The sequence below is a fragment of the Dunckerocampus dactyliophorus genome, chromosome 6 (genome assembly GCF_027744805.1).
Source record: "Dunckerocampus dactyliophorus isolate RoL2022-P2 chromosome 6, RoL_Ddac_1.1, whole genome shotgun sequence".
Taxonomy (NCBI): domain Eukaryota; kingdom Metazoa; phylum Chordata; class Actinopteri; order Syngnathiformes; family Syngnathidae; genus Dunckerocampus; species Dunckerocampus dactyliophorus.
Window position 1 is genome coordinate 585,818 of NC_072824.1, and position 21,683 is coordinate 607,500.

Sequence of the window (21,683 nt, forward strand, 5' to 3'; positions counted from 1 at the left end):
TACAGTATTTGTCTCTCTGCTGTGAAGTTCAAACAGGCTTATAGGCTGGCTGTGGCTGCGACCGGTGGCACAAAACAGCCAGAAAAACCATACGAGCAGCAAAGTGTGCACACACATCCGAGACCGTTTGCAGAAGCGCAGTTTGACCAGTGTCGTCTTTAAAAGGAAAGTTTTCAGAGAGCTTTCCGGCTTACGGCCATACTATCCTGAGAACGCCCGATCTCGTCCGATCTCGGAAGCTAAGCAGGGGCGGACCTGGTTAGTACTTGGATGGGAGACCGCCTGGGAATACCAGGTGCTGTAAGCTTTTTAGGCTCTTGGCTTTCAGCAGAGGGCGCTGTTTCCCACTTCTTGGAAAACGCCATCACTTTGAATGGAGGAAGAGTATTTATTTTGCCCTCATGTGAGGAACATCCATCTACAGTATTTGTCTCTCTGCTGTGAAGTTCAAACAGGCTTATAGGCTGGCTGTGGCTGCGACCGGTGGCACAAAACAGCCAGAAAAACCATACGAGCAGCAAAGTGTGCACACACATCCGAGACCGTTTGCAGAAGCGCAGTTTGACCAGTGTCGTCTTTAAAAGGAAAGTTTTCAGAGAGCTTTCCGGCTTACGGCCATACTATCCTGAGAACGCCCGATCTCGTCCGATCTCGGAAGCTAAGCAGGGGCGGACCAGGTTAGTACTTGGATGGGAGACCGCCTGGGAATACCAGGTGCTGTAAGCTTTTTAGGCTCTTGGCTTTCAGCAGAGGGCGCTGTTTCCCACTTCTTGGAAAACGCCATCACTTTGAATGGAGGAAGAGTATTTATTTTGCCCTCATGTGAGGAACATCCATCTATTTGTCTCTCTGCTGTGAAGTTCAAACAGGCCTATAGGCTGGCTGTGGCTGCGACCGGTGGCACAAAACAGCCAGAAAAACCATACAAGCAGCAAAGTGTGCACACACATCCGAGACCGTTTGCAGAAGCGCAATTTGACCAGTGTCGTCTTTAAAAGGAAAGTTTTCAGAGAGCTTTCCGGCTTACGGCCATACTACCCTGAGAACGCCCGATCTCGTCCGATCTCGGAAGCTAAGCAGGGGCGGGCCTGGTTAATACTTGGATGGGAGACCGCCTGGGAATACCAGGTGCTGTAAGCTTTTTAGGCTCTTGGCTTTCAGCAGAGGGCGCTGTTTCCCACTTCTTGGAAAACGCCATCACTTTGAATGGAGGAAGAGTATTTATTTTGCCCTCATGTGAGGAACATCCATCTACAGTGTTTTTCTATCTGCTGTGAAGTTCAAACAGGCTTATAGGCTGGCTGTGGCTGCGACCGGTGGCACAAAACAGCCAGAAAAACCATACGAGCAGCAAAGTGTGCACACACATCCGAGACCGTTTGCAGAAGCGCAGTTTGACCAGTGTCGTCTTTAAAAGGAAAGTTTTCAGAGAGCTTTCCGGCTTACGGCCATACTACCCTGAGAACGCCCGATCTCGTCCGATCTCGGAAGCTAAGCAGGGGAGACCGCCTGGGAATACCAGGTGCTGTAAGCTTTTTAGGCTCTTGGCTTTCAGCAGAGGGCGCTGTTTCCCACTTCTTGGAAAACGCCATCACTTTGAATGGAGGAAGAGTATTTATTTTGCCCTCATGTGAGGAACATCCATCTACAGTGTTTTTCTATCTGCTGTGAAGTTCAAACAGGCTTATAGGCTGGCTGTGGCTGCGACCGGTGGCACAAAACAGCCAGAAAAACCATACGAGCAGCAAAGTGTGCACACACATCCGAGACCGTTTGCAGAAGCGCAGTTTGACCAGTGTCGTCTTTAAAAGGAAAGTTTTCAGAGCGCTTTCCGGCTTACGGCCATACTACCCTGAGAACGCCCGATCTCGTCCGATCTCGGAAGCTAAGCAGGGGCGGGCCTGGTTAGTACTTGGATGGGAGACCGCCTGGGAATACCAGGTGCTGTAAGCTTTTTAGGCTCTTGGCTTTCAGCAGAGGGCGCTGTTTCCCACTTCTTGGAAAACGCCATCACTTTGAATGGAGGAAGAGTATTTATTTTGCCCTCATGTGAGGAACATCCATCTACAGTATTTGTCTCTCTGCTGTGAAGTTCAAACAGGCTTATAGGCTGGCTGTGGCTGCGACCGGTGGCACAAAACAGCCAGAAAAACCATACGAGCAGCAAAGTGTGCACACACATCCGAGACCGTTTGCAGAAGCGCAGTTTGACCAGTGTCGTCTTTAAAAGGAAAGTTTTCAGAGAGCTTTCCGGCTTACGGCCATACTATCCTGAGAACGCCCGATCTCGTCCGATCTCGGAAGCTAAGCAGGGGCGGACCTGGTTAGTACTTGGATGGGAGACCGCCTGGGAATACCAGGTGCTGTAAGCTTTTTAGGCTCTTGGCTTTCAGCAGAGGGCGCTGTTTCCCACTTCTTGGAAAACGCCATCACTTTGAATGGAGGAAGAGTATTTATTTTGCCCTCATGTGAGGAACATCCATCTACAGTATTTGTCTCTCTGCTGTGAAGTTCAAACAGGCTTATAGGCTGGCTGTGGCTGCGACCGGTGGCACAAAACAGCCAGAAAAACCATACGAGCAGCAAAGTGTGCACACACATCCGAGACCGTTTGCAGAAGCGCAGTTTGACCAGTGTCGTCTTTAAAAGGAAAGTTTTCAGAGAGCTTTCCGGCTTACGGCCATACTATCCTGAGAACGCCCGATCTCGTCCGATCTCGGAAGCTAAGCAGGGGCGGACCAGGTTAGTACTTGGATGGGAGACCGCCTGGGAATACCAGGTGCTGTAAGCTTTTTAGGCTCTTGGCTTTCAGCAGAGGGCGCTGTTTCCCACTTCTTGGAAAACGCCATCACTTTGAATGGAGGAAGAGTATTTATTTTGCCCTCATGTGAGGAACATCCATCTATTTGTCTCTCTGCTGTGAAGTTCAAACAGGCCTATAGGCTGGCTGTGGCTGCGACCGGTGGCACAAAACAGCCAGAAAAACCATACAAGCAGCAAAGTGTGCACACACATCCGAGACCGTTTGCAGAAGCGCAATTTGACCAGTGTCGTCTTTAAAAGGAAAGTTTTCAGAGAGCTTTCCGGCTTACGGCCATACTACCCTGAGAACGCTCGATCTCGTCCGATCTCGGAAGCTAAGCAGGGGCGGGCCTGGTTAATACTTGGATGGGAGACCGCCTGGGAATACCAGGTGCTGTAAGCTTTTTAGGCTCTTGGCTTTCAGCAGAGGGCGCTGTTTCCCACTTCTTGGAAAACGCCATCACTTTGAATGGAGGAAGAGTATTTATTTTGCCCTCATGTGAGGACAATCCATCTACAGTGTTTTTCTATCTGCTGTGAAGTTCAAACAGGCTTATAGGCTGGCTGTGGCTGCGACCGGTGGCACAAAACAGCCAGAAAAACCATACGAGCAGCAAAGTGTGCACACACATCCGAGACCGTTTGCAGAAGCGCAGTTTGACCAGTGTCGTCTTTAAAAGGAAAGTTTTCAGAGAGCTGTCCGGCTTACGGCCATACTACCCTGAGAACGCCCGATCTCGTCCGATCTCGGAAGCTAAGCAGGGGCGGGCCTGGTTAGTACTTGGATGGGAGACCGCCTGGGAATACCAGGTGCTGTAAGCTTTTTAGGCTCTTGGCTTTCAGCAGAGGGCGCTGTTTCCCACTTCTTGGAAAACGCCATCACTTTGAATGGAGGAAGAGTATTTATTTTGCCCTCATGTGAGGAACATCCATCTACAGTGTTTTTCTATCTGCTGTGAAGTTCAAACAGGCTTATAGGCTGGCTGTGGCTGCGACCGGTGGCACAAAACAGCCAGAAAAACCATACGAGCAGCAAAGTGTGCACACACATCCGAGACCGTTTGCAGAAGCGCAGTTTGACCAGTGTCGTCTTTAAAAGGAAAGTTTTCAGAGCGCTTTCCGGCTTACGGCCATACTACCCTGAGAACGCCCGATCTCGTCCGATCTCGGAAGCTAAGCAGGGGCGGGCCTGGTTAGTACTTGGATGGGAGACCGCCTGGGAATACCAGGTGCTGTAAGCTTTTTAGGCTCTTGGCTTTCAGCAGAGGGCGCTGTTTCCCACTTCTTGGAAAACGCCATCACTTTGAATGGAGGAAGAGTATTTATTTTGCCCTCATGTGAGGAACATCCATCTACAGTATTTGTCTCTCTGCTGTGAAGTTCAAACAGGCTTATAGGCTGGCTGTGGCTGCGACCGGTGGCACAAAACAGCCAGAAAAACCATACGAGCAGCAAAGTGTGCACACACATCCGAGACCGTTTGCAGAAGCGCAGTTTGACCAGTGTCGTCTTTAAAAGGAAAGTTTTCAGAGAGCTTTCCGGCTTACGGCCATACTATCCTGAGAACGCCCGATCTCGTCCGATCTCGGAAGCTAAGCAGGGGCGGACCTGGTTAGTACTTGGATGGGAGACCGCCTGGGAATACCAGGTGCTGTAAGCTTTTTAGGCTCTTGGCTTTCAGCAGAGGGCGCTGTTTCCCACTTCTTGGAAAACGCCATCACTTTGAATGGAGGAAGAGTATTTATTTTGCCCTCATGTGAGGAACATCCATCTACAGTATTTGTCTCTCTGCTGTGAAGTTCAAACAGGCTTATAGGCTGGCTGTGGCTGCGACCGGTGGCACAAAACAGCCAGAAAAACCATACGAGCAGCAAAGTGTGCACACACATCCGAGACCGTTTGCAGAAGCGCAGTTTGACCAGTGTCGTCTTTAAAAGGAAAGTTTTCAGAGAGCTTTCCGGCTTACGGCCATACTATCCTGAGAACGCCCGATCTCGTCCGATCTCGGAAGCTAAGCAGGGGCGGACCAGGTTAGTACTTGGATGGGAGACCGCCTGGGAATACCAGGTGCTGTAAGCTTTTTAGGCTCTTGGCTTTCAGCAGAGGGCGCTGTTTCCCACTTCTTGGAAAACGCCATCACTTTGAATGGAGGAAGAGTATTTATTTTGCCCTCATGTGAGGAACATCCATCTATTTGTCTCTCTGCTGTGAAGTTCAAACAGGCCTATAGGCTGGCTGTGGCTGCGACCGGTGGCACAAAACAGCCAGAAAAACCATACAAGCAGCAAAGTGTGCACACACATCCGAGACCGTTTGCAGAAGCGCAATTTGACCAGTGTCGTCTTTAAAAGGAAAGTTTTCAGAAAGCTTTCCGGCTTACGGCCATACTACCCTGAGAACGCCCGATCTCGTCCGATCTCGGAAGCTAAGCAGGGGCGGGCCTGGTTAATACTTGGATGGGAGACCGCCTGGGAATACCAGGTGCTGTAAGCTTTTTAGGCTCTTGGCTTTCAGCAGAGGGCGCTGTTTCCCACTTCTTGGAAAACGCCATCACTTTGAATGGAGGAAGAGTATTTATTTTGCCCTCATGTGAGGAACATCCATCTACAGTGTTTTTCTATCTGCTGTGAAGTTCAAACAGGCTTATAGGCTGGCTGTGGCTGCGACCGGTGGCACAAAACAGCCAGAAAAACCATACGAGCAGCAAAGTGTGCACACACATCCGAGACCGTTTGCAGAAGCGCAGTTTGACCAGTGTCGTCTTTAAAAGGAAAGTTTTCAGAGAGCTTTCCGGCTTACGGCCATACTACCCTGAGAACGCCCGATCTCGTCCGATCTCGGAAGCTAAGCAGGGGAGACCGCCTGGGAATACCAGGTGCTGTAAGCTTTTTAGGCTCTTGGCTTTCAGCAGAGGGCGCTGTTTCCCACTTCTTGGAAAACGCCATCACTTTGAATGGAGGAAGAGTATTTATTTTGCCCTCATGTGAGGAACATCCATCTACAGTGTTTTTCTATCTGCTGTGAAGTTCAAACAGGCTTATAGGCTGGCTGTGGCTGCGACCGGTGGCACAAAACAGCCAGAAAAACCATACGAGCAGCAAAGTGTGCACACACATCCGAGACCGTTTGCAGAAGCGCAGTTTGACCAGTGTCGTCTTTAAAAGGAAAGTTTTCAGAGCGCTTTCCGGCTTACGGCCATACTACCCTGAGAACGCCCGATCTCGTCCGATCTCGGAAGCTAAGCAGGGGCGGGCCTGGTTAGTACTTGGATGGGAGACCGCCTGGGAATACCAGGTGCTGTAAGCTTTTTAGGCTCTTGGCTTTCAGCAGAGGGCGCTGTTTCCCACTTCTTGGAAAACGCCATCACTTTGAATGGAGGAAGAGTATTTATTTTGCCCTCATGTGAGGAACATCCATCTACAGTATTTGTCTCTCTGCTGTGAAGTTCAAACAGGCTTATAGGCTGGCTGTGGCTGCGACCGGTGGCACAAAACAGCCAGAAAAACCATACGAGCAGCAAAGTGTGCACACACATCCGAGACCGTTTGCAGAAGCGCAGTTTGACCAGTGTCGTCTTTAAAAGGAAAGTTTTCAGAGAGCTTTCCGGCTTACGGCCATACTATCCTGAGAACGCCCGATCTCGTCCGATCTTGGAAGCTAAGCAGGGGCGGACCTGGTTAGTACTTGGATGGGAGACCGCCTGGGAATACCAGGTGCTGTAAGCTTTTTAGGCTCTTGGCTTTCAGCAGAGGGCGCTGTTTCCCACTTCTTGGAAAACGCCATCACTTTGAATGGAGGAAGAGTATTTATTTTGCCCTCATGTGAGGAACATCCATCTACAGTGTTTTTCTATCTGCTGTGAAGTTCAAACAGGCTTATAGGCTGGCTGTGGCTGCGACCGGTGGCACAAAACAGCCAGAAAAACCATACGAGCAGCAAAGTGTGCACACACATCCGAGACCGTTTGCAGAAGCGCAGTTTGACCAGTGTCGTCTTTAAAAGGAAAGTTTTCAGAGCGCTTTCCGGCTTACGGCCATACTACCCTGAGAACGCCCGATCTCGTCCGATCTCGGAAGCTAAGCAGGGGTGGGCCTGGTTAGTACTTGGATGGGAGACCGCCTGGGAATACCAGGTGCTGTAAGCTTTTTAGGCTCTTGGCTTTCAGCAGAGGGCGCTGTTTCCCACTTCTTGGAAAACGCCATCACTTTGAATGGAGGAAGAGTATTTATTTTGCCCTCATGTGAGGAACATCCATCTACAGTGTTTTTCTATCTGCTGTGAAGTTCAAACAGGCTTATAGGCTGGCTGTGGCTGCGACCGGTGGCACAAAACAGCCAGAAAAACCATACGAGCAGCAAAGTGTGCACACACATCCGAGACCGTTTGCAGAAGCGCAGTTTGACCAGTGTCGTCTTTAAAAGGAAAGTTTTCAGAGCGCTTTCCGGCTTACGGCCATACTACCCTGAGAACGCCCGATCTCGTCCGATCTCGGAAGCTAAGCAGGGGCGGGCCTGGTTAGTACTTGGATGGGAGACCGCCTGGGAATACCAGGTGCTGTAAGCTTTTTAGGCTCTTGGCTTTCAGCAGAGGGCGCTGTTTCCCACTTCTTGGAAAACGCCATCACTTTGAATGGAGGAAGAGTATTTATTTTGCCCTCATGTGAGGAACATCCATCTACAGTATTTGTCTCTCTGCTGTGAAGTTCAAACAGGCTTATAGGCTGGCTGTGGCTGCGACCGGTGGCACAAAACAGCCAGAAAAACCATACGAGCAGCAAAGTGTGCACACACATCCGAGACCGTTTGCAGAAGCGCAGTTTGACCAGTGTCGTCTTTAAAAGGAAAGTTTTCAGAGAGCTTTCCGGCTTACGGCCATACTATCCTGAGAACGCCCGATCTCGTCCGATCTCGGAAGCTAAGCAGGGGCGGACCTGGTTAGTACTTGGATGGGAGACCGCCTGGGAATACCAGGTGCTGTAAGCTTTTTAGGCTCTTGGCTTTCAGCAGAGGGCGCTGTTTCCCACTTCTTGGAAAACGCCATCACTTTGAATGGAGGAAGAGTATTTATTTTGCCCTCATGTGAGGAACATCCATCTACAGTATTTGTCTCTCTGCTGTGAAGTTCAAACAGGCTTATAGGCTGGCTGTGGCTGCGACCGGTGGCACAAAACAGCCAGAAAAACCATACGAGCAGCAAAGTGTGCACACACATCCGAGACCGTTTGCAGAAGCGCAGTTTGACCAGTGTCGTCTTTAAAAGGAAAGTTTTCAGAGAGCTTTCCGGCTTACGGCCATACTATCCTGAGAACGCCCGATCTCGTCCGATCTCGGAAGCTAAGCAGGGGCGGACCAGGTTAGTACTTGGATGGGAGACCGCCTGGGAATACCAGGTGCTGTAAGCTTTTTAGGCTCTTGGCTTTCAGCAGAGGGCGCTGTTTCCCACTTCTTGGAAAACGCCATCACTTTGAATGGAGGAAGAGTATTTATTTTGCCCTCATGTGAGGAACATCCATCTATTTGTCTCTCTGCTGTGAAGTTCAAACAGGCCTATAGGCTGGCTGTGGCTGCGACCGGTGGCACAAAACAGCCAGAAAAACCATACAAGCAGCAAAGTGTGCACACACATCCGAGACCGTTTGCAGAAGCGCAATTTGACCAGTGTCGTCTTTAAAAGGAAAGTTTTCAGAGAGCTTTCCGGCTTACGGCCATACTACCCTGAGAACGCCCGATCTCGTCCGATCTCGGAAGCTAAGCAGGGGCGGGCCTGGTTAATACTTGGATGGGAGACCGCCTGGGAATACCAGGTGCTGTAAGCTTTTTAGGCTCTTGGCTTTCAGCAGAGGGCGCTGTTTCCCACTTCTTGGAAAACGCCATCACTTTGAATGGAGGAAGAGTATTTATTTTGCCCTCATGTGAGGAACATCCATCTACAGTGTTTTTCTATCTGCTGTGAAGTTCAAACAGGCTTATAGGCTGGCTGTGGCTGCGACCGGTGGCACAAAACAGCCAGAAAAACCATACGAGCAGCAAAGTGTGCACACACATCCGAGACCGTTTGCAGAAGCGCAGTTTGACCAGTGTCGTCTTTAAAAGGAAAGTTTTCAGAGCGCTTTCCGGCTTACGGCCATACTACCCTGAGAACGCCCGATCTCGTCCGATCTCGGAGGCTAAGCAGGGGCGGGCCTGGTTAGTACTTGGTTGGGAGACCGCCTGGGAATACCAGGTGCTGTAAGCTTTTTAGGCTCTTGGCTTTCAGCAGAGGGCGCTGTTTCCCACTTCTTGGAAAACGCCATCACTTTGAATGGAGGAAGAGTATTTATTTTGCCCTCATGTGAGGAACATCCATCTACAGTATTTGTCTCTCTGCTGTGAAGTTCAAACAGGCTTATAGGCTGGCTGTGGCTGCGACCGGTGGCACAAAACAGCCAGAAAAACCATACGAGCAGCAAAGTGTGCACACACATCCGAGACCGTTTGCAGAAGCGCAGTTTGACCAGTGTCGTCTTTAAAAGGAAAGTTTTCATAGAGCTCTCCGGCTTACGGCCATACTATCCTGAGAACGCCCGATCTCGTCCGATCTCGGAAGCTAAGCAGGGGCGGACCTGGTTAGTACTTGGATGGGAGACCGCCTGGGAATACCAGGTGCTGTAAGCTTTTTAGGCTCTTGGCTTTCAGCAGAGGGCGCTGTTTCCCACTTCTTGGAAAACGCCATCACTTTGAATGGAGGAAGAGTATTTATTTTGCCCTCATGTGAGGAACATCCATCTATTTGTCTCTCTGCTGTGAAGTTCAAACAGGCCTATAGGCTGGCTGTGGCTGCGACCGGTGGCACAAAACAGCCAGAAAAACCATACAAGCAGCAAAGTGTGCACACACATCCGAGACCGTTTGCAGAAGCGCAATTTGACCAGTGTCGTCTTTAAAAGGAAAGTTTTCAGAGAGCTTTCCGGCTTACGGCCATACTACCCTGAGAACGCCCGATCTCGTCCGATCTCGGAAGCTAAGCAGGGGCGGGCCTGGTTAATACTTGGATGGGAGACCGCCTGGGAATACCAGGTGCTGTAAGCTTTTTAGGCTCTTGGCTTTCAGCAGAGGGCGCTGTTTCCCACTTCTTGGAAAACGCCATCACTTTGAATGGAGGAAGAGTATTTATTTTGCCCTCATGTGAGGACAATCCATCTACAGTGTTTTTCTATCTGCTGTGAAGTTCAAACAGGCTTATAGGCTGGCTGTGGCTGCGACCGGTGGCACAAAACAGCCAGAAAAACCATACGAGCAGCAAAGTGTGCACACACATCCGAGACCGTTTGCAGAAGCGCAGTTTGACCAGTGTCGTCTTTAAAAGGAAAGTTTTCAGAGAGCTGTCCGGCTTACGGCCATACTACCCTGAGAACGCCCGATCTCGTCCGATCTCGGAAGCTAAGCAGGGGCGGGCCTGGTTAGTACTTGGATGGGAGACCGCCTGGGAATACCAGGTGCTGTAAGCTTTTTAGGCTCTTGGCTTTCAGCAGAGGGCGCTGTTTCCCACTTCTTGGAAAACGCCATCACTTTGAATGGAGGAAGAGTATTTATTTTGCCCTCATGTGAGGAACATCCATCTACAGTGTTTTTCTATCTGCTGTGAAGTTCAAACAGGCTTATAGGCTGGCTGTGGCTGCGACCGGTGGCACAAAACAGCCAGAAAAACCATACGAGCAGCAAAGTGTGCACACACATCCGAGACCGTTTGCAGAAGCGCAGTTTGACCAGTGTCGTCTTTAAAAGGAAAGTTTTCAGAGCGCTTTCCGGCTTACGGCCATACTACCCTGAGAACGCCCGATCTCGTCCGATCTCGGAAGCTAAGCAGGGGCGGGCCTGGTTAGTACTTGGATGGGAGACCGCCTGGGAATACCAGGTGCTGTAAGCTTTTTAGGCTCTTGGCTTTCAGCAGAGGGCGCTGTTTCCCACTTCTTGGAAAACGCCATCACTTTGAATGGAGGAAGAGTATTTATTTTGCCCTCATGTGAGGAACATCCATCTACAGTATTTGTCTCTCTGCTGTGAAGTTCAAACAGGCTTATAGGCTGGCTGTGGCTGCGACCGGTGGCACAAAACAGCCAGAAAAACCATACGAGCAGCAAAGTGTGCACACACATCCGAGACCGTTTGCAGAAGCGCAGTTTGACCAGTGTCGTCTTTAAAAGGAAAGTTTTCATAGAGCTTTCCGGCTTACGGCCATACTATCCTGAGAACGCCCGATCTCGTCCGATCTCGGAAGCTAAGCAGGGGCGGACCTGGTTAGTACTTGGATGGGAGACCGCCTGGGAATACCAGGTGCTGTAAGCTTTTTAGGCTCTTGGCTTTCAGCAGAGGGCGCTGTTTCCCACTTCTTGGAAAACGCCATCACTTTGAATGGAGGAAGAGTATTTATTTTGCCCTCATGTGAGGAACATCCATCTACAGTATTTGTCTCTCTGCTGTGAAGTTCAAACAGGCTTATAGGCTGGCTGTGGCTGCGACCGGTGGCACAAAACAGCCAGAAAAACCATACGAGCAGCAAAGTGTGCACACACATCCGAGACCGTTTGCAGAAGCGCAGTTTGACCAGTGTCGTCTTTAAAAGGAAAGTTTTCAGAGAGCTTTCCGGCTTACGGCCATACTATCCTGAGAACGCCCGATCTCGTCCGATCTCGGAAGCTAAGCAGGGGCGGACCAGGTTAGTACTTGGATGGGAGACCGCCTGGGAATACCAGGTGCTGTAAGCTTTTTAGGCTCTTGGCTTTCAGCAGAGGGCGCTGTTTCCCACTTCTTGGAAAACGCCATCACTTTGAATGGAGGAAGAGTATTTATTTTGCCCTCATGTGAGGAACATCCATCTATTTGTCTCTCTGCTGTGAAGTTCAAACAGGCCTATAGGCTGGCTGTGGCTGCGACCGGTGGCACAAAACAGCCAGAAAAACCATACAAGCAGCAAAGTGTGCACACACATCCGAGACCGTTTGCAGAAGCGCAATTTGACCAGTGTCGTCTTTAAAAGGAAAGTTTTCAGAAAGCTTTCCGGCTTACGGCCATACTACCCTGAGAACGCCCGATCTCGTCCGATCTCGGAAGCTAAGCAGGGGCGGGCCTGGTTAATACTTGGATGGGAGACCGCCTGGGAATACCAGGTGCTGTAAGCTTTTTAGGCTCTTGGCTTTCAGCAGAGGGCGCTGTTTCCCACTTCTTGGAAAACGCCATCACTTTGAATGGAGGAAGAGTATTTATTTTGCCCTCATGTGAGGAACATCCATCTACAGTGTTTTTCTATCTGCTGTGAAGTTCAAACAGGCTTATAGGCTGGCTGTGGCTGCGACCGGTGGCACAAAACAGCCAGAAAAACCATACGAGCAGCAAAGTGTGCACACACATCCGAGACCGTTTGCAGAAGCGCAGTTTGACCAGTGTCGTCTTTAAAAGGAAAGTTTTCAGAGAGCTTTCCGGCTTACGGCCATACTACCCTGAGAACGCCCGATCTCGTCCGATCTCGGAAGCTAAGCAGGGGAGACCGCCTGGGAATACCAGGTGCTGTAAGCTTTTTAGGCTCTTGGCTTTCAGCAGAGGGCGCTGTTTCCCACTTCTTGGAAAACGCCATCACTTTGAATGGAGGAAGAGTATTTATTTTGCCCTCATGTGAGGACCATCCATCTACAGTGTTTTTCTATCTGCTGTGAAGTTCAAACAGGCTTATAGGCTGGCTGTGGCTGCGACCGGTGGCACAAAACAGCCAGAAAAACCATACGAGCAGCAAAGTGTGCAAACACATCCGAGACCGTTTGCAGAAGCGCAGTTTGACCAGTGTCGTCTTTAAAAGGAAAGTTTTCAGAGAGCTGTCCGGCTTACGGCCATACTACCCTGAGAACGCCCGATCTCGTCCGATCTCGGAAGCTAAGCAGGGGCGGGCCTGGTTAGTACTTGGATGGGAGACCGCCTGGGAATACCAGGTGCTGTAAGCTTTTTAGGCTCTTGGCTTTCAGCAGAGGGCGCTGTTTCCCACTTCTTGGAAAACGCCATCACTTTGAATGGAGGAAGAGTATTTATTTTGCCCTCATGTGAGGAACATCCATCTACAGTGTTTTTCTATCTGCTGTGAAGTTCAAACAGGCTTATAGGCTGGCTGTGGCTGCGACCGGTGGCACAAAACAGCCAGAAAAACCATACGAGCAGCAAAGTGTGCACACACATCCGAGACCGTTTGCAGAAGCGCAGTTTGACCAGTGTCGTCTTTAAAAGGAAAGTTTTCAGAGCGCTTTCCGGCTTACGGCCATACTACCCTGAGAACGCCCGATCTCGTCCGATCTCGGAAGCTAAGCAGGGGCGGGCCTGGTTAGTACTTGGATGGGAGACCGCCTGGGAATACCAGGTGCTGTAAGCTTTTTAGGCTCTTGGCTTTCAGCAGAGGGCGCTGTTTCCCACTTCTTGGAAAACGCCATCACTTTGAATGGAGGAAGAGTATTTATTTTGCCCTCATGTGAGGAACATCCATCTACAGTATTTGTCTCTCTGCTGTGAAGTTCAAACAGGCTTATAGGCTGGCTGTGGCTGCGACCGGTGGCACAAAACAGCCAGAAAAACCATACGAGCAGCAAAGTGTGCACACACATCCGAGACCGTTTGCAGAAGCGCAGTTTGACCAGTGTCGTCTTTAAAAGGAAAGTTTTCAGAGAGCTTTCCGGCTTACGGCCATACTATCCTGAGAACGCCCGATCTCGTCCGATCTCGGAAGCTAAGCAGGGGCGGACCTGGTTAGTACTTGGATGGGAGACCGCCTGGGAATACCAGGTGCTGTAAGCTTTTTAGGCTCTTGGCTTTCAGCAGAGGGCGCTGTTTCCCACTTCTTGGAAAACGCCATCACTTTGAATGGAGGAAGAGTATTTATTTTGCCCTCATGTGAGGAACATCCATCTACAGTGTTTTTCTATCTGCTGTGAAGTTCAAACAGGCTTATAGGCTGGCTGTGGCTGCGACCGGTGGCACAAAACAGCCAGAAAAACCATACGAGCAGCAAAGTGTGCACACACATCCGAGACCGTTTGCAGAAGCGCAGTTTGACCAGTGTCGTCTTTAAAAGGAAAGTTTTCAGAGCGCTTTCCGGCTTACGGCCATACTACCCTGAGAACGCCCGATCTCGTCCGATCTCGGAAGCTAAGCAGGGGCGGGCCTGGTTAGTACTTGGATGGGAGACCGCCTGGGAATACCAGGTGCTGTAAGCTTTTTAGGCTCTTGGCTTTCAGCAGAGGGCGCTGTTTCCCACTTCTTGGAAAACGCCATCACTTTGAATGGAGGAAGAGTATTTATTTTGCCCTCATGTGAGGAACATCCATCTACAGTATTTGTCTCTCTGCTGTGAAGTTCAAACAGGCTTATAGGCTGGCTGTGGCTGCGACCGGTGGCACAAAACAGCCAGAAAAACCATACGAGCAGCAAAGTGTGCACACACATCCGAGACCGTTTGCAGAAGCGCAGTTTGACCAGTGTCGTCTTTAAAAGGAAAGTTTTCAGAGAGCTTTCCGGCTTACGGCCATACTATCCTGAGAACGCCCGATCTCGTCCGATCTTGGAAGCTAAGCAGGGGCGGACCTGGTTAGTACTTGGATGGGAGACCGCCTGGGAATACCAGGTGCTGTAAGCTTTTTAGGCTCTTGGCTTTCAGCAGAGGGCGCTGTTTCCCACTTCTTGGAAAACGCCATCACTTTGAATGGAGGAAGAGTATTTATTTTGCCCTCATGTGAGGAACATCCATCTACAGTGTTTTTCTATCTGCTGTGAAGTTCAAACAGGCTTATAGGCTGGCTGTGGCTGCGACCGGTGGCACAAAACAGCCAGAAAAACCATACGAGCAGCAAAGTGTGCACACACATCCGAGACCGTTTGCAGAAGCGCAGTTTGACCAGTGTCGTCTTTAAAAGGAAAGTTTTCAGAGCGCTTTCCGGCTTACGGCCATACTACCCTGAGAACGCCCGATCTCGTCCGATCTCGGAAGCTAAGCAGGGGTGGGCCTGGTTAGTACTTGGATGGGAGACCGCCTGGGAATACCAGGTGCTGTAAGCTTTTTAGGCTCTTGGCTTTCAGCAGAGGGCGCTGTTTCCCACTTCTTGGAAAACGCCATCACTTTGAATGGAGGAAGAGTATTTATTTTGCCCTCATGTGAGGAACATCCATCTACAGTGTTTTTCTATCTGCTGTGAAGTTCAAACAGGCTTATAGGCTGGCTGTGGCTGCGACCGGTGGCACAAAACAGCCAGAAAAACCATACGAGCAGCAAAGTGTGCACACACATCCGAGACCGTTTGCAGAAGCGCAGTTTGACCAGTGTCGTCTTTAAAAGGAAAGTTTTCAGAGCGCTTTCCGGCTTACGGCCATACTACCCTGAGAACGCCCGATCTCGTCCGATCTCGGAAGCTAAGCAGGGGCGGGCCTGGTTAGTACTTGGATGGGAGACCGCCTGGGAATACCAGGTGCTGTAAGCTTTTTAGGCTCTTGGCTTTCAGCAGAGGGCGCTGTTTCCCACTTCTTGGAAAACGCCATCACTTTGAATGGAGGAAGAGTATTTATTTTGCCCTCATGTGAGGAACATCCATCTACAGTATTTGTCTCTCTGCTGTGAAGTTCAAACAGGCTTATAGGCTGGCTGTGGCTGCGACCGGTGGCACAAAACAGCCAGAAAAACCATACGAGCAGCAAAGTGTGCACACACATCCGAGACCGTTTGCAGAAGCGCAGTTTGACCAGTGTCGTCTTTAAAAGGAAAGTTTTCAGAGAGCTTTCCGGCTTACGGCCATACTATCCTGAGAACGCCCGATCTCGTCCGATCTCGGAAGCTAAGCAGGGGCGGACCTGGTTAGTACTTGGATGGGAGACCGCCTGGGAATACCAGGTGCTGTAAGCTTTTTAGGCTCTTGGCTTTCAGCAGAGGGCGCTGTTTCCCACTTCTTGGAAAACGCCATCACTTTGAATGGAGGAAGAGTATTTATTTTGCCCTCATGTGAGGAACATCCATCTATTTGTCTCTCTGCTGTGAAGTTCAAACAGGCCTATAGGCTGGCTGTGGCTGCGACCGGTGGCACAAAACAGCCAGAAAAACCATACAAGCAGCAAAGTGTGCACACACATCCGAGACCGTTTGCAGAAGCGCAATTTGACCAGTGTCGTCTTTAAAAGGAAAGTTTTCAGAAAGCTTTCCGGCTTACGGCCATACTACCCTGAGAACGCCCGATCTCGTCCGATCTCGGAAGCTAAGCAGGGGCGGGCCTGGTTAATACTTGGATGGGAGACCGCCTGGGAATACCAGGTGCTGTAAGCTTTTTAGGCTCTTGGCTTTCAGCAGAGGGCGCTGTTTCCCACTTCTTGGAAAACGCCATCACTTTGAATGGAGGAAGAGTATTTATTTTGCCCTCATGTGAGGAACATCCATCTACAGTGTTTTTCTATCTGCTGTGAAGTTCAAACAGGCTTATAGGCTGGCTGTGGCTGCGACCGGTGGCACAAAACAGCCAGAAAAACCATACGAGCAGCAAAGTGTGCACACACATCCGAGACCGTTTGCAGAAGCGCAGTTTGACCAGTGTCGTCTTTAAAAGGAAAGTTTTCAGAGAGCTTTCCGGCTTACGGCCATACTACCCTGAGAACGCCCGATCTCGTCCGATCTCGGAAGCTAAGCAGGGGAGACCGCCTGGGAATACCAGGTGCTGTAAGCTTTTTAGGCTCTTGGCTTTCAGCAGAGGGCGCTGTTTCCCACTTCTTGGAAAACGCCATCACTTTGAATGGAGGAAGAGTATTTATTTTGCCCTCATGTGAGGACCATCCATCTACAGTGTTTTTCTATCTGCTGTGAAGTTCAAACAGGCTTATAGGCTGGCTGTGGCTGCGACCGGTGGCACAAAACAGCCAGAAAAACCATACGAGCAGCAAAGTGTGCAAACACATCCGAGACCGTTTGCAGAAGCGCAGTTTGACCAGTGTCGTCTTTAAAAGGAAAGTTTTCAGAGAGCTGTCCGGCTTACGGCCATACTACCCTGAGAACGCCCGATCTCGTCCGATCTCGGAAGCTAAGCAGGGGCGGGCCTGGTTAGTACTTGGATGGGAGACCGCCTGGGAATACCAGGTGCTGTAAGCTTTTTAGGCTCTTGGCTTTCAGCAGAGGGCGCTGTTTCCCACTTCTTGGAAAACGCCATCACTTTGAATGGAGGAAGAGTATTTATTTTGCCCTCATGTGAGGAACATCCATCTACAGTGTTTTTCTATCTGCTGTGAAGTTCAAACAGGCTTATAGGCTGGCTGTGGCTGCGACCGGTGGCACAAAACAGCCAGAAAAACCATACGAGCAGCAAAGTGTGCACACACATCCGAGACCGTTTGCAGAAGCGCAGTTTGACCAGTGTCGTCTTTAAAAGGAAAGTTTTCAGAGCGCTTTCCGGCTTACGGCCATACTACCCTGAGAACGCCCGATTTCGTCCGATCTCGGAAGCTAAGCAGGGGCGGGCCTGGTTAGTACTTGGATGGGAGACCGCCTGGGAATACCAGGTGCTGTAAGCTTTTTAGGCTCTTGGCTTTCAGCAGAGGGCGCTGTTTCCCACTTCTTGGAAAACGCCATCACTTTGAATGGAGGAAGAGTATTTATTTTGCCCTCATGTGAGGAACATCCATCTACAGTATTTGTCTCTCTGCTGTGAAGTTCAAACAGGCTTATAGGCTGGCTGTGGCTGCGACCGGTGGCACAAAACAGCCAGAAAAACCATACGAGCAGCAAAGTGTGCACACACATCCGAGACCGTTTGCAGAAGCGCAGTTTGACCAGTGTCGTCTTTAAAAGGAAAGTTTTCAGAGAGCTTTCCGGCTTACGGCCATACTATCCTGAGAACGCCCGATCTCGTCCGATCTCGGAAGCTAAGCAGGGGCGGACCTGGTTAGTACTTGGATGGGAGACCGCCTGGGAATACCAGGTGCTGTAAGCTTTTTAGGCTCTTGGCTTTCAGCAGAGGGCGCTGTTTCCCACTTCTTGGAAAACGCCATCACTTTGAATGGAGGAAGAGTATTTATTTTGCCCTCATGTGAGGAACATCCATCTACAGTGTTTTTCTATCTGCTGTGAAGTTCAAACAGGCTTATAGGCTGGCTGTGGCTGCGACCGGTGGCACAAAACAGCCAGAAAAACCATACGAGCAGCAAAGTGTGCACACACATCCGAGACCGTTTGCAGAAGCGCAGTTTGACCAGTGTCGTCTTTAAAAGGAAAGTTTTCAGAGCGCTTTCCGGCTTACGGCCATACTACCCTGAGAACGCCCGATCTCGTCCGATCTCGGAAGCTAAGCAGGGGCGGGCCTGGTTAGTACTTGGATGGGAGACCGCCTGGGAATACCAGATGCTGTAAGCTTTTTAGGCTCTTGGCTTTCAGCAGAGGGCGCTGTTTCCCACTTCTTGGAAAACGCCATCACTTTGAATGGAGGAAGAGTATTTATTTTGCCCTCATGTGAGGAACATCCATCTACAGTATTTGTCTCTCTGCTGTGAAGTTCAAACAGGCTTATAGGCTGGCTGTGGCTGCGACCGGTGGCACAAAACAGCCAGAAAAACCATACGAGCAGCAAAGTGTGCACACACATCCGAGACCGTTTGCAGAAGCGCAGTTTGACCAGTGTCGTCTTTAAAAGGAAAGTTTTCAGAGAGCTTTCCGGCTTACGGCCATACTATCCTGAGAACGCCCGATCTCGTCCGATCTCGGAAGCTAAGCAGGGGCGGACCTGGTTAGTACTTGGATGGGAGACCGCCTGGGAATACCAGGTGCTGTAAGCTTTTTAGGCTCTTGGCTTTCAGCAGAGGGCGCTGTTTCCCACTTCTTGGAAAACGCCATCACTTTGAATGGAGGAAGAGTATTTATTTTGCCCTCATGTGAGGAACATCCATCTACAGTATTTGTCTCTCTGCTGTGAAGTTCAAACAGGCTTATAGGCTGGCTGTGGCTGCGACCGGTGGCACAAAACAGCCAGAAAAACCATACGAGCAGCAAAGTGTGCACACACATCCGAGACCGTTTGCAGAAGCGCAGTTTGACCAGTGTCGTCTTTAAAAGGAAAGTTTTCAGAGAGCTTTCCGGCTTACGGCCATACTATCCTGAGAACGCCCGATCTCGTCCGATCTCGGAAGCTAAGCAGGGGCGGACCTGGTTAGTACTTGGATGGGAGACCGCCTGGGAATACCAGGTGCTGTAAGCTTTTTAGGCTCTTGGCTTTCAGCAGAGGGCGCTGTTTCCCACTTCTTGGAAAACGCCATCACTTTGAATGGAGGAAGAGTATTTATTTTGCCCTCATGTGAGGAACATCCATCTATTTGTCTCTCTGCTGTGAAGTTCAAACAGGCCTATAGGCTGGCTGTGGCTGCGACCGGTGGCACAAAACAGCCAGAAAAACCATACAAGCAGCAAAGTGTGCACACACATCCGAGACCGTTTGCAGAAGCGCAATTTGACCAGTGTCGTCTTTAAAAGGAAAGTTTTCAGAGAGCTTTCCGGCTTACGGCCATACTACCCTGAGAACGCCCGATCTCGTCCGATCTCGGAAGCTAAGCAGGGGCGGGCCTGGTTAGTACTTGGATGGGAGACCGCCTGGGAATACCAGGTGCTGTAAGCTTTTTAGGCTCTTGGCTTTCAGCAGAGGGCGCTGTTTCCCACTTCTTGGAAAACGCCATCACTTTGAATGGAGGAAGAGTATTTATTTTGCCCTCATGTGAGGAACATCCATCTACAGTGTTTTTCTATCTGCTGTGAAGTTCAAACAGGCTTATAGGCTGGCTGTGGCTGCGACCGGTGGCACAAAACAGCCAGAAAAACCATACGAGCAGCAAAGTGTGCACACACATCCGAGACCGTTTGCAGAAGCGCAGTTTGACCAGTGTCGTCTTTAAAAGGAAAGTTTTCAGAGAGCTTTCCGGCTTACGGCCATACTATCCTGAGAACGCCCGATCTCGTCCGATCTCGGAAGCTAAGCAGGGGCGGACCTGGTTAGTACTTGGATGGGAGACCGCCTGGGAATACCAGGTGCTGTAAGCTTTTTAGGCTCTTGGCTTTCAGCAGAGGGCGCTGTTTCCCACTTCTTGGAAAACGCCATCACTTTGAATGGAGGAAGAGTATTTATTTTGCCCTCATGTGAGGAACATCCATCTACAGTATTTGTCTCTCTGCTGTGAAGTTCAAACAGGCTTATAGGCTGGCTGTGGCTGCGACCGGTGGCACAAAACAGCCAGAAAAACCATACGAGCAGCAAAGTGTGCACACACATCCGAGACCGTTTGCAGAAGCGCAGTTTGACCAGTGTCGTCTTTAAAAGGAAAGTTTTCAGAGAGCTTTCCGGCTTACGGCCATACTACCCTGAGAACGCCCGATCTCGTCCGATCTCGGAAGCTAAGCAGGGGCGGGCCTGGTTAATACTTGGATGGGAGACCGCCTGGGAATACCAGGTGCTGTAAGCTTTTTAGGCTCTTGGCTTTCAGCAGAGGGCGCTGTTTCCCACTTCTTGGAAAACGCCATCACTTTGAATGGAGGAAGAGTATTTATTTTGCCCTCATGTGAGGACCATCCATCTACAGTGTTTTTCTATCTGCTGTGAAGTTCAAACAGGCTTATAGGCTGGCTGTGGCTGCGACCGGTGGCACAAAACAGCCAGAAAAACCATACGAGCAGCAAAGTGTGCACACACATCCGAGACCGTTTGCAGAAGCGCAGTTTGACCAGTGTCGTCTTTAAAAGGAAAGTTTTCAGAGAGCTGTCCGGCTTACGGCCATACTACCCTGAGAACGCCCGATCTCGTCCGATCTCGGAAGCTAAGCAGGGGCGGGCCTGGTTAGTACTTGGATGGGAGACCGCCTGGGAATACCAGGTGCTGTAAGCTTTTTAGGCTCTTGGCTTTCAGCAGAGGGCGCTGTTTCCCACTTCTTGGAAAACGCCATCACTTTGAATGGAGGAAGAGTATTTATTTTGCCCTCATGTGAGGAACATCCATCTACAGTGTTTTTCTATCTGCTGTGAAGTTCAAACAGGCTTATAGGCTGGCTGTGGCTGCGACCGGTGGCACAAAACAGCCAGAAAAACCATACGAGCAGCAAAGTGTGCACACACATCCGAGACCGTTTGCAGAAGCGCAGTTTGACCAGTGTCGTCTTTAAAAGGAAAGTTTTCAGAGCGCTTTCCGGCTTACGGCCATACTACCCTGAGAACGCCCGATCTCGTCCGATCTCGGAAGCTAAGCAGGGGCGGGCCTGGTTAGTACTTGGATGGGAGACCGCCTGGGAATACCAGGTGCTGTAAGCTTTTTAGGCTCTTGGCTTTCAGCAGAGGGCGCTGTTTCCCACTTCTTGGAAAACGCCATCACTTTGAATGGAGGAAGAGTATTTATTTTGCCCTCATGTGAGGAACATCCATCTACAGTATTTGTCTCTCTGCTGTGAAGTTCAAACAGGCTTATAGGCTGGCTGTGGCTGCGACCGGTGGCACAAAACAGCCAGAAAAACCATACGAGCAGCAAAGTGTGCACACACATCCGAGACCGTTTGCAGAAGCGCAGTTTGACCAGTGTCGTCTTTAAAAGGAAAGTTTTCAGAGAGCTTTCCGGCTTACGGCCATACTATCCTGAGAACGCCCGATCTCGTCCGATCTCGGAAGCTAAGCAGGGGCGGACCTGGTTAGTACTTGGATGGGAGACCGCCTGGGAATACCAGGTGCTGTAAGCTTTTTAGGCTCTTGGCTTTCAGCAGAGGGCGCTGTTTCCCACTTCTTGGAAAACGCCATCACTTTGAATGGAGGAAGAGTATTTATTTTGCCCTCATGTGAGGAACATCCATCTACAGTGTTTTTCTATCTGCTGTGAAGTTCAAACA

At 50.2% G+C, this 21,683-nt stretch overlaps 48 non-coding genes across 48 annotated transcripts; all 48 read left to right on the forward strand.

Annotated features, from left to right (window-relative positions):
• Window positions 1-188: 188 nt before the first annotated feature.
• On the forward strand, window positions 189-307 carry LOC129183742 (5S ribosomal RNA). Its single transcript, XR_008571154.1, has one exon. It is a non-coding gene; the product is annotated as a 5S ribosomal RNA (ribosomal RNA).
• A 300-nt stretch (window positions 308-607) lies between these two features.
• Window positions 608-726, forward strand: LOC129183616 (5S ribosomal RNA). Its single transcript, XR_008571030.1, has one exon. It is a non-coding gene; the product is annotated as a 5S ribosomal RNA (ribosomal RNA).
• A 295-nt stretch (window positions 727-1,021) lies between these two features.
• LOC129183665 (5S ribosomal RNA) lies at window positions 1,022-1,140 on the forward strand. Its single transcript, XR_008571080.1, has one exon. It is a non-coding gene; the product is annotated as a 5S ribosomal RNA (ribosomal RNA).
• Window positions 1,141-1,834: 694 nt separating this feature from the next.
• On the forward strand, window positions 1,835-1,953 carry LOC129184166 (5S ribosomal RNA). Its single transcript, XR_008571554.1, has one exon. It is a non-coding gene; the product is annotated as a 5S ribosomal RNA (ribosomal RNA).
• Window positions 1,954-2,253: 300 nt separating this feature from the next.
• On the forward strand, window positions 2,254-2,372 carry LOC129183743 (5S ribosomal RNA). Its single transcript, XR_008571155.1, has one exon. It is a non-coding gene; the product is annotated as a 5S ribosomal RNA (ribosomal RNA).
• Window positions 2,373-2,672: 300 nt separating this feature from the next.
• On the forward strand, window positions 2,673-2,791 carry LOC129183617 (5S ribosomal RNA). The gene has a single exon (XR_008571031.1). It is a non-coding gene; the product is annotated as a 5S ribosomal RNA (ribosomal RNA).
• Window positions 2,792-3,086: 295 nt separating this feature from the next.
• Window positions 3,087-3,205, forward strand: LOC129183938 (5S ribosomal RNA). Its single transcript, XR_008571344.1, has one exon. It is a non-coding gene; the product is annotated as a 5S ribosomal RNA (ribosomal RNA).
• Window positions 3,206-3,505: 300 nt separating this feature from the next.
• Window positions 3,506-3,624, forward strand: LOC129184169 (5S ribosomal RNA). Its single transcript, XR_008571555.1, has one exon. It is a non-coding gene; the product is annotated as a 5S ribosomal RNA (ribosomal RNA).
• Window positions 3,625-3,924: 300 nt separating this feature from the next.
• LOC129184170 (5S ribosomal RNA) lies at window positions 3,925-4,043 on the forward strand. The gene has a single exon (XR_008571556.1). It is a non-coding gene; the product is annotated as a 5S ribosomal RNA (ribosomal RNA).
• Window positions 4,044-4,343: 300 nt separating this feature from the next.
• LOC129183744 (5S ribosomal RNA) lies at window positions 4,344-4,462 on the forward strand. Its single transcript, XR_008571156.1, has one exon. It is a non-coding gene; the product is annotated as a 5S ribosomal RNA (ribosomal RNA).
• A 300-nt stretch (window positions 4,463-4,762) lies between these two features.
• LOC129183618 (5S ribosomal RNA) lies at window positions 4,763-4,881 on the forward strand. The gene has a single exon (XR_008571032.1). It is a non-coding gene; the product is annotated as a 5S ribosomal RNA (ribosomal RNA).
• Window positions 4,882-5,176: 295 nt separating this feature from the next.
• LOC129183666 (5S ribosomal RNA) lies at window positions 5,177-5,295 on the forward strand. The gene has a single exon (XR_008571081.1). It is a non-coding gene; the product is annotated as a 5S ribosomal RNA (ribosomal RNA).
• A 694-nt stretch (window positions 5,296-5,989) lies between these two features.
• Window positions 5,990-6,108, forward strand: LOC129184171 (5S ribosomal RNA). Its single transcript, XR_008571557.1, has one exon. It is a non-coding gene; the product is annotated as a 5S ribosomal RNA (ribosomal RNA).
• A 300-nt stretch (window positions 6,109-6,408) lies between these two features.
• On the forward strand, window positions 6,409-6,527 carry LOC129183967 (5S ribosomal RNA). The gene has a single exon (XR_008571372.1). It is a non-coding gene; the product is annotated as a 5S ribosomal RNA (ribosomal RNA).
• A 300-nt stretch (window positions 6,528-6,827) lies between these two features.
• Window positions 6,828-6,946, forward strand: LOC129184464 (5S ribosomal RNA). The gene has a single exon (XR_008571839.1). It is a non-coding gene; the product is annotated as a 5S ribosomal RNA (ribosomal RNA).
• Window positions 6,947-7,246: 300 nt separating this feature from the next.
• On the forward strand, window positions 7,247-7,365 carry LOC129184172 (5S ribosomal RNA). Its single transcript, XR_008571558.1, has one exon. It is a non-coding gene; the product is annotated as a 5S ribosomal RNA (ribosomal RNA).
• Window positions 7,366-7,665: 300 nt separating this feature from the next.
• LOC129183745 (5S ribosomal RNA) lies at window positions 7,666-7,784 on the forward strand. Its single transcript, XR_008571157.1, has one exon. It is a non-coding gene; the product is annotated as a 5S ribosomal RNA (ribosomal RNA).
• A 300-nt stretch (window positions 7,785-8,084) lies between these two features.
• On the forward strand, window positions 8,085-8,203 carry LOC129183619 (5S ribosomal RNA). Its single transcript, XR_008571033.1, has one exon. It is a non-coding gene; the product is annotated as a 5S ribosomal RNA (ribosomal RNA).
• A 295-nt stretch (window positions 8,204-8,498) lies between these two features.
• Window positions 8,499-8,617, forward strand: LOC129183667 (5S ribosomal RNA). The gene has a single exon (XR_008571082.1). It is a non-coding gene; the product is annotated as a 5S ribosomal RNA (ribosomal RNA).
• A 300-nt stretch (window positions 8,618-8,917) lies between these two features.
• LOC129183893 (5S ribosomal RNA) lies at window positions 8,918-9,036 on the forward strand. Its single transcript, XR_008571299.1, has one exon. It is a non-coding gene; the product is annotated as a 5S ribosomal RNA (ribosomal RNA).
• A 300-nt stretch (window positions 9,037-9,336) lies between these two features.
• On the forward strand, window positions 9,337-9,455 carry LOC129183746 (5S ribosomal RNA). Its single transcript, XR_008571158.1, has one exon. It is a non-coding gene; the product is annotated as a 5S ribosomal RNA (ribosomal RNA).
• A 295-nt stretch (window positions 9,456-9,750) lies between these two features.
• On the forward strand, window positions 9,751-9,869 carry LOC129183668 (5S ribosomal RNA). The gene has a single exon (XR_008571083.1). It is a non-coding gene; the product is annotated as a 5S ribosomal RNA (ribosomal RNA).
• Window positions 9,870-10,169: 300 nt separating this feature from the next.
• On the forward strand, window positions 10,170-10,288 carry LOC129184173 (5S ribosomal RNA). The gene has a single exon (XR_008571559.1). It is a non-coding gene; the product is annotated as a 5S ribosomal RNA (ribosomal RNA).
• Window positions 10,289-10,588: 300 nt separating this feature from the next.
• LOC129184175 (5S ribosomal RNA) lies at window positions 10,589-10,707 on the forward strand. The gene has a single exon (XR_008571562.1). It is a non-coding gene; the product is annotated as a 5S ribosomal RNA (ribosomal RNA).
• A 300-nt stretch (window positions 10,708-11,007) lies between these two features.
• Window positions 11,008-11,126, forward strand: LOC129183747 (5S ribosomal RNA). The gene has a single exon (XR_008571159.1). It is a non-coding gene; the product is annotated as a 5S ribosomal RNA (ribosomal RNA).
• A 300-nt stretch (window positions 11,127-11,426) lies between these two features.
• LOC129183620 (5S ribosomal RNA) lies at window positions 11,427-11,545 on the forward strand. Its single transcript, XR_008571034.1, has one exon. It is a non-coding gene; the product is annotated as a 5S ribosomal RNA (ribosomal RNA).
• Window positions 11,546-11,840: 295 nt separating this feature from the next.
• LOC129183669 (5S ribosomal RNA) lies at window positions 11,841-11,959 on the forward strand. The gene has a single exon (XR_008571084.1). It is a non-coding gene; the product is annotated as a 5S ribosomal RNA (ribosomal RNA).
• A 694-nt stretch (window positions 11,960-12,653) lies between these two features.
• Window positions 12,654-12,772, forward strand: LOC129184176 (5S ribosomal RNA). Its single transcript, XR_008571563.1, has one exon. It is a non-coding gene; the product is annotated as a 5S ribosomal RNA (ribosomal RNA).
• A 300-nt stretch (window positions 12,773-13,072) lies between these two features.
• LOC129184177 (5S ribosomal RNA) lies at window positions 13,073-13,191 on the forward strand. The gene has a single exon (XR_008571564.1). It is a non-coding gene; the product is annotated as a 5S ribosomal RNA (ribosomal RNA).
• Window positions 13,192-13,491: 300 nt separating this feature from the next.
• On the forward strand, window positions 13,492-13,610 carry LOC129183748 (5S ribosomal RNA). The gene has a single exon (XR_008571160.1). It is a non-coding gene; the product is annotated as a 5S ribosomal RNA (ribosomal RNA).
• A 300-nt stretch (window positions 13,611-13,910) lies between these two features.
• On the forward strand, window positions 13,911-14,029 carry LOC129184178 (5S ribosomal RNA). The gene has a single exon (XR_008571565.1). It is a non-coding gene; the product is annotated as a 5S ribosomal RNA (ribosomal RNA).
• A 300-nt stretch (window positions 14,030-14,329) lies between these two features.
• LOC129183969 (5S ribosomal RNA) lies at window positions 14,330-14,448 on the forward strand. Its single transcript, XR_008571374.1, has one exon. It is a non-coding gene; the product is annotated as a 5S ribosomal RNA (ribosomal RNA).
• A 300-nt stretch (window positions 14,449-14,748) lies between these two features.
• On the forward strand, window positions 14,749-14,867 carry LOC129184475 (5S ribosomal RNA). The gene has a single exon (XR_008571850.1). It is a non-coding gene; the product is annotated as a 5S ribosomal RNA (ribosomal RNA).
• Window positions 14,868-15,167: 300 nt separating this feature from the next.
• Window positions 15,168-15,286, forward strand: LOC129184179 (5S ribosomal RNA). The gene has a single exon (XR_008571567.1). It is a non-coding gene; the product is annotated as a 5S ribosomal RNA (ribosomal RNA).
• A 300-nt stretch (window positions 15,287-15,586) lies between these two features.
• On the forward strand, window positions 15,587-15,705 carry LOC129183749 (5S ribosomal RNA). Its single transcript, XR_008571161.1, has one exon. It is a non-coding gene; the product is annotated as a 5S ribosomal RNA (ribosomal RNA).
• Window positions 15,706-16,000: 295 nt separating this feature from the next.
• On the forward strand, window positions 16,001-16,119 carry LOC129183672 (5S ribosomal RNA). The gene has a single exon (XR_008571086.1). It is a non-coding gene; the product is annotated as a 5S ribosomal RNA (ribosomal RNA).
• A 694-nt stretch (window positions 16,120-16,813) lies between these two features.
• Window positions 16,814-16,932, forward strand: LOC129184180 (5S ribosomal RNA). The gene has a single exon (XR_008571568.1). It is a non-coding gene; the product is annotated as a 5S ribosomal RNA (ribosomal RNA).
• A 300-nt stretch (window positions 16,933-17,232) lies between these two features.
• LOC129183562 (5S ribosomal RNA) lies at window positions 17,233-17,351 on the forward strand. Its single transcript, XR_008570977.1, has one exon. It is a non-coding gene; the product is annotated as a 5S ribosomal RNA (ribosomal RNA).
• A 300-nt stretch (window positions 17,352-17,651) lies between these two features.
• On the forward strand, window positions 17,652-17,770 carry LOC129183751 (5S ribosomal RNA). Its single transcript, XR_008571163.1, has one exon. It is a non-coding gene; the product is annotated as a 5S ribosomal RNA (ribosomal RNA).
• A 300-nt stretch (window positions 17,771-18,070) lies between these two features.
• LOC129183872 (5S ribosomal RNA) lies at window positions 18,071-18,189 on the forward strand. Its single transcript, XR_008571279.1, has one exon. It is a non-coding gene; the product is annotated as a 5S ribosomal RNA (ribosomal RNA).
• A 300-nt stretch (window positions 18,190-18,489) lies between these two features.
• On the forward strand, window positions 18,490-18,608 carry LOC129183752 (5S ribosomal RNA). Its single transcript, XR_008571164.1, has one exon. It is a non-coding gene; the product is annotated as a 5S ribosomal RNA (ribosomal RNA).
• Window positions 18,609-18,908: 300 nt separating this feature from the next.
• On the forward strand, window positions 18,909-19,027 carry LOC129183753 (5S ribosomal RNA). The gene has a single exon (XR_008571165.1). It is a non-coding gene; the product is annotated as a 5S ribosomal RNA (ribosomal RNA).
• Window positions 19,028-19,322: 295 nt separating this feature from the next.
• Window positions 19,323-19,441, forward strand: LOC129184181 (5S ribosomal RNA). The gene has a single exon (XR_008571569.1). It is a non-coding gene; the product is annotated as a 5S ribosomal RNA (ribosomal RNA).
• A 300-nt stretch (window positions 19,442-19,741) lies between these two features.
• LOC129183754 (5S ribosomal RNA) lies at window positions 19,742-19,860 on the forward strand. The gene has a single exon (XR_008571166.1). It is a non-coding gene; the product is annotated as a 5S ribosomal RNA (ribosomal RNA).
• A 300-nt stretch (window positions 19,861-20,160) lies between these two features.
• Window positions 20,161-20,279, forward strand: LOC129183673 (5S ribosomal RNA). The gene has a single exon (XR_008571087.1). It is a non-coding gene; the product is annotated as a 5S ribosomal RNA (ribosomal RNA).
• Window positions 20,280-20,579: 300 nt separating this feature from the next.
• Window positions 20,580-20,698, forward strand: LOC129184182 (5S ribosomal RNA). The gene has a single exon (XR_008571570.1). It is a non-coding gene; the product is annotated as a 5S ribosomal RNA (ribosomal RNA).
• Window positions 20,699-20,998: 300 nt separating this feature from the next.
• Window positions 20,999-21,117, forward strand: LOC129184183 (5S ribosomal RNA). Its single transcript, XR_008571571.1, has one exon. It is a non-coding gene; the product is annotated as a 5S ribosomal RNA (ribosomal RNA).
• Window positions 21,118-21,417: 300 nt separating this feature from the next.
• On the forward strand, window positions 21,418-21,536 carry LOC129183755 (5S ribosomal RNA). The gene has a single exon (XR_008571167.1). It is a non-coding gene; the product is annotated as a 5S ribosomal RNA (ribosomal RNA).
• Window positions 21,537-21,683: the final 147 nt, after the last annotated feature.